This window comes from Schistocerca cancellata, chromosome 1, assembly GCF_023864275.1.
Source record: "Schistocerca cancellata isolate TAMUIC-IGC-003103 chromosome 1, iqSchCanc2.1, whole genome shotgun sequence".
Lineage (NCBI taxonomy): Eukaryota > Metazoa > Arthropoda > Insecta > Orthoptera > Acrididae > Schistocerca > Schistocerca cancellata.
This window is the reverse complement of record NC_064626.1, coordinates 439,400,479-439,407,644: the sequence shown is the minus strand read 5'-3', so window position 1 is coordinate 439,407,644 and position 7,166 is coordinate 439,400,479.

Sequence of the window (7,166 nt, the reverse complement as noted above, 5' to 3'; positions counted from 1 at the left end):
TAAGTCACGGCGCGGTTTTCGCGTATCGAGCGGCTGTCCGCAGGCGGGCTCGTTCGGCTCTCAGACAAAAGGGATACAAATGGGTGCATTAACAGTGCGTCAGCCGGACCGCGCCGAAGCGCGTCCTGCGGGCTTCGACAGATATGCGTCCGTAAATAAGCGGCCCGAGCGCAGCCAGTTCCAGGCACACTACTGTGCACCGCTGTGCTACTGGACCCGGCGCATGTTCCGCACTGCACGTTGCCTTATCAGCCTGTAAACAACGATAGTGGCGGCGGTCGCCTGGTGCAGGCTCAAAAGTGTTAGACTGAAAGTGCATGTCCAGTGGCACGTTCCTTCCTCATAAGCTCCAAAGATGGCAGAACATTCAAACCGCCTCATCAATCTAATTGTTACACTGATGTGACTAAAGTCATGGGTTGTTGTGACATCGATGGACTAAGAGTTCCTGATTTCCGAGAGGATGTACACTCCTGGAAATGGAAAAAAGAACACATTGCCACCGGGGTGTCAGACCAACCATACTTGCTCCGGACACTGCGAGAGGGCTGTACAAGCAATGATCACACGCACGGCACAGCGGACACACCAGGAACCGCGGTGTTGGCCGTCGAATGGCGCTAGCTGCGCAGCATTTGTGCACCGCCGCCGTCAGTGTCAGTCAGTCTGCCGTGGCATACGGAGCTCCATCGCAGTCTTTAACACTGGTAGCATGCCGCGACAGCGTGGACGTGAACCGTATGTGCAGTTGACGGACTTTGAGCGAGGGCGTATAGTGGGCATGCGGGAGGCCGGGTGGACGTACCGCCGAATTGCTCAACACGTGGGGCGTGAGGTCTCCACAGTACATCGATGTTGTCGCCAGTGGTCGGCGGAAGGTGCACGTGCCCGTCGACCTGGGACCGGACCGCAGCGACGCACGGATGCACGCCAAGACCGTAGGATCCTACGCAGTGCCGTAGGGGACCGCACCGCCACTTCCCAGCAAATTAGGGACACTGTTGCTCCTGGGGTATCGGCGAGGACCATTCGCAACCGTCTCCATGAAGCTGGGCTACGGTCCCGCACACCGTTAGGCCGTCTTCCGCTCACGCCCCAACATCGTGCAGCCCGCCTCCAGTGGTGTCGCGACAGGCGTGAATGGAGGGACGAATGGAGACGTGTCGTCTTCAGCGATGAGAGTCGCTTCTGCCTTGGTGCCAATGATGGTCGTATGCGTGTTTGGCGCCGTGCAGGTGAGCGCCACAATCAGGACTGCATACGACCGAGGCACACAGGGCCAACACCCGGCATCATGGTGTGGGGAGCGATCTCCTACACTGGCCGTACACCACTGGTGATCGTCGAGGGGACACTGAATAGTGCACGGTACATCCAAACCGTCATCGAACCCATCGTTCTACCATTCCTAGACCGGCAAGGGAACTTGCTGTTCCAACAGGACAATGCATGTCCGCATGTATCCCGTGACACCCAACGTGCTCTAGAAGGTGTAAGGCAACTACCCTGGCCAGCAAGAACTCCGGATCTGTCCCCCATTGAGCATGTTTGGGACTGGATGAAGCGTCGTCTCACGCGGTCTGCACGTCCAGCACGAACGCTGGTCCAACTGAGGCGCCAGGTGGAAATGGCATGGCAAGCCGTTCCACAGGACTACATCCAGCATGTCTACGATCGTCTCCATGGGAGAATAGCAGCCTGCATTGCTGCGAAAGGTGGATATACACTGTACTAGTGCCGACATTGTGCATGCTCTGTTGCCTGTGTCTATGTGCCTGTGGTTCTGTCAGTGTGATCATGTGATGTATCTGACCCCAGGAATGTGTCAATAAAGTTTCCCCTTCCTGGGACAATGAATTCACGGTGTTCTTATTTCAATTTCCAGGAGTGTATGTTGTAGATTTGGCAGCTCCAGCACAAGCGGGGACAGCACATGTAACAACCTAGGAGGCAAGCAGGGTAATTAATGCTGGGTAAAAAATCTGTGCGAGGTGGAAGACAGACTCAGTGGCACTATTTATTTTTTTTTGGGGGGGGGGGGATTTATGACCCAGTCGAGATGTGACTGGACCTGGTCTGGTGCGACATCAAATGTTTCTAGATGCTGTATCTAACCACACTTCATCCATATGAATAGCGCTCCCACACCAGGTACTGTTAACAGGGGGTACTTAAGCAAAACTTTGCTGATGAAGAGACACATCGGAAGTATCGTTTGTCAGGGAATCAGAGATATGGAAATGCTCACGTGGGGGACGCGGAGTGGGCTGGCGAGAAAAGCAACGGTGCCTGGGGCAACTATCTCGTCCGCTAGCTCTCGTCCCGACTATGTTCTCCTCTCCTCTTTCAGGGCAACATGCTACTGAGCCTGGCTGAGGGAGCTTTGTGCCACGCCGCAGTTTACATCCTGCTGTTTCCTTAGTACTAGCGGATGGAGAAATAAAATCCAGTCAGTGAATCAAACACCCTTGGTATTCTCTCTTCGACAAATTTACTGACACTCTAGGGCGCCCATATAAAGAGCAAATGCTGATCTCGGTCTGTCCAAGTACAGATAGTATCAGAACTGAGACTGTAACTCACAGTTAGGACCAGGTTATTGGCACAGTCCCCTGCAGATTGCTGTCGCATACTAATTCCATGTGCAAATACTGGCCAACAGATGATGGCTCTGGAAACGTGTGCTGCTGCTTTTCCAACTGTCAGCGTGATGCGTGCGACGTAGGTACGCTGACATGTCACAGAATCGCACTGGCCCCAGCCTGGCTGATAAACACGTGCCCGAGGATACGACTTCTATGAAGGATGCTGTCCACCACATATTCCTCCATGTGCAAAAGATATCTTGCGCACATACTTTGGTGAAGATCAATTGAAGAGCAACCTCCGTCATACTTGGCCTTCCAGGTCCCAAGACCTCAGTGTGAGCGATTATGGTTGTGGAGTTGCGTGAAGTAGCAAGTCTACTCCGATCGTCCGACGTCATTACGTATGCTGAAGGACAACACCCGACGACAGTTTCATACCATTTTTACTCTTACGCTGGACTGTGCTATTAACGACATTGTCCCTAGACTACAGGTATTGTTGGCGAATGACGGTAGACATATTGAGCATGGAACACAAAAGAGGATAGAAGAGCTATACAGTTTTGTCAAAAACAGTACATCCATAAATTCACTGCACAATGGGAATAGAAAAAAACTAAGAAACTAAATTTCTTGGATCTTACAATCACAAGAAACAACCACCAACAGGAATTCTCGATCTACGGAGAACCCACAGCCACAAGCACAGGCATCCATAGCTCATCCAACCACCCGACTGGGCATAAATATCCCAGTTTCACACACATGCTCCACAAGATAAACAGATCACCTATTAAACCAGAAAACTACACACAGGAACTAACCGTGTATACCAACAACTAACAATAGAAGGAAATTACTACACGCAGAAGGCTACAGTGGAAGGAAAAAGCGTAATAAACGCAAACACAACACTGTGCAACGACATAGTCCTTACCGCTCTGAGAAAACTACCCAAGACACAGAACAAAAAGCGCACACACGCAAAAGAACTTCATCACACGCAGAGACATACTCGCATATAAGGAACGGAAGTCTTCATAACTCCCGCTACTGTTTCCATAGCCTTCTCGCAGCATGCGGTACATTTCTCGCAACACACAAGAACAGCAAGATGGTATAATGTTTTGGATCATAAACAAAGTGCGAAAGTTTTCTTTTTCTGTGTATAAAATTAGATGCACGCCGTCCAACGAAAGTGAGTACACGACAGCTAAGTAATAGCCTAGTACACACCAAAACTATATGCACAACACTACCGCAATCCCAAGCGTGTAACGGTGACAAACGTAAGTTCACCTTTCAGTATTTGTTTCCTAACAGCCGCTCACACAGTTGCAGATGACATGATGTATACTGAGGAAAACCGCAACAGGAAAAGCGCTGAAAATACGCCGCAAATAGCGACAACAGTTCTTCAAAAAGTGCTATAACATACAATAAATGAGGTAGTATGAAATTATCCACAGTGTTTGTATAATTATGCTCTCTTCTGCATGCTTTACATCTAAAGAACCCACTGATGGTGGCGATTTTTGTCGCAGAAACTATTTTCGGGAATAAATAAGTAAACAAGTAACAAACAGTGTTTTCCAATCTAGGAGGACTCACAATGTTGAGAATTTGTTACAATGAGCGTCGTCTTTCCTAAATTCCTTTCGCATCTTACGAAGAGCCACATGTTGTACATTTTGCGGATTTTTTTGGTCAGGAGATAGCTTCTTTGACTAGTAATCAAAATCTTCTAGGCCCCGGAATCTAACCCCGTCAGTGCTTAGTAAAAATAATCAGTGATGGCGGCCGAAGACTTCTGGATTAAGAATAAACCTTCATTCTGCCTCATAGGGTGGAAGACGGACAGAGGTTCAGGGCACTCTCTTACCCTGGAGGTGGAAAGTTGCCACAACACACGGGAGAATAACCAATGATGAACGACATGAAGATATCGAAGGCAATGGAAACCACTGCATTAATGACAAGAAAACAGGACACGTTTGCCAGCAACTGAAAAAGTGTCATGATGGTCTCTTCATTGGCAAAAGATTTCGGACTACTCCCCCATTCGAATCTCTGAGAGGTGCTACTGAAGAGGAAGTGACCCTGAGAAGAAGTTCGACTAACCAAAGGAAGGATAACGCTCTACGAGTCGGGACGTGTCATGTCAGAAGTTCTAACGTGGTAGTGATAGCTAGAAAATCTCAAATGCAAAAGCTCAGTGTAGCTATAAAGGGGGCATTGAAGTGAAATGAAAGGAAGGAAAGGATTTCTGGTCAGATAGTATCAACAGTAGCAGAAAATGATGTAACGGGGGTAGAATTCGTTAGGAATAGGAAGGTGGGAAAGCGAGTAAGTTGCTGTGAACAGTTCACGGACAGGGTTGTTCTCATCATAACCGACGGCAAACCAACACCAACAGCAATAATTCAGGTATACAAACCGACGTCGCAAGCTGAGGGTCAAGAAATAAAGAAAGTATATGCGGATACAGAACGGATAAATCAGAACGTAAAGTAAGATGAAAACCTCATGGTAGTATGTTACTGGAATACGGTTGTAGGGGAAGGAGTACGCTACAGCTTAATATAGGTTTGGTATTATTAATGAGAGAGGAGAAAGAGTAACTGAGTTCTCCATTAAATTTCAGCCAATATTAGCGAATGCTTTGTTCAAAGATCGCAAGAGACGGAGGTATGCGCGGAAAAGGTCGGGAGATACGGGAAGAGTTCATTTAGATTACATCACGGTCAGGAAGAGATTTCGAAATCAGATATTGGATTTTAAGGCGTACCTGGAATCAGATGTAGACTCAGATTACCATTTCGTATTGATGAAGAGTAGTGTGAAGTTTAAGAGAATTCTTAAGAAGAAACAGTGTACAAAGAAGCGGGTACGGTAATACCAAAGAATGAACAGAGACGCCAGAAGTTTTTGAGATTATAGATACAGCAATAATGAACGGCTTAATAGGAGGTTCAGCTGAACGGGACTGGACATCTAAAGAAATGGCAATAAAAGAAGATGGAATGAATAATAGAGGTACAAGGAAGGTAAGTGCGAGTAACCAAGGGTAACACAAGAAATACTTCAGCTGATCTTCGAAAGAAGGAAATACAAAAATTTTCAGAGATAGTGAAGAGTACAGAGATGTAAGTCACATATAAATGAAACAAAGAAACTGCAGAGGTGCTATAGCAAAATATACGTGAGAAATGTGAAGGATGGAGAAAGAATTGATAGTCGGGATGACTGGCTCAGTGTATAGGAAAGTCAAAGTAACCTTGAGTGAAATTAAAAGCAAGGGCGGTAACGTTAAGAGTGTAATAAGAATTCCACTGTTAAATGCAGAGGAGAGAGGGGACAGGTTGAAACAGGACATGGAAACTCACTATGAGGGAAAGAACATGCCTGGTGATATGATAGAAGAAGAAACATGACTCGATAGGCAAGAGGGAGGGGATCCAGTATTAGTACCAGAATTAAGAATTGTTTTGAAGAACTTAAGATCAAACCAAACAAGGCCGAATGGATGGATAACATTCCATCGTAATTTCTAAAATCATTTGGGAAAGTGGGAACAAAACGAGTGTTCACATTGGGTTTAGAATGTATGAGACTACCGATATACAATGAAACTTTCGTAAAAACATCATCCACACAATTCCGAAAATTGCAAGAGCTGACAAGTGCGAGAGTTATCGCACAGTCAGCTTAACAGCACATGCATCCAAGTTGCTGACAAGAGTAATGTACGGAAGAATGGAAAAGGAAATTGAAGATTTATTAGATGATGATCAGCTTGGTTTTCGGAAAGGTAAAGGTATCAAGACGCAGTTCTGACGTTGCTGTTGATAATGGAAGCAAGACTGGAGAAAAATCAAGAGACGACCATATGATTCATCGAACTGGAAAAAGAATTCGACGATGTCAAATGGTGGAAGATGTTCAAATTCTGAGAAAAATATTGATAAACTATAGGGAGATACGGGTAATATACAATACTTACAAGAGCCAAGACGGAAGAATGAGAGTGGAAAACCAAGAATGAAATAAATAATGTCTAAGACATGGATCTAACCTTTCGCTCCTACTGTTCAATCTATAAATCAAAGGAGCAACGATAGAAATAATAGAAAGGTTGGAAGGATATCAATGATAAGATTTGCTGATAACACTGCAATCCTCAGTGACAGTGATGAAGTGTTACACTAGCTGCTGGACAGAATGAACAGTCTAATCGGTGGAGAATACTGATTGATAATAACTCTAAGAAAGACAAAACTAATGATAATAGCGAGAAACTTAACATCAGAATTACGGATCACGAAGTTGATTAAGCCAAGTAATTCTGCTCTCTAGTAACAAAACAAGCAATGACAGACGGGTCGAGGAGGACAAAAAGTGCAAGAACTATCAATTACCAATAGGACATTCCTGGCTAAGAGAAGTCTACGACTCTTAATTTCAGGAAGAAACCTCTGAGAATCTACCCTTAGAGCACAGCATTGTATGGCAGTGAAGCGTGGGCTGTGGGTAAACTAGAACAAAAGAGAATCAAAGCATTCGAGATGCGCTGCTGCA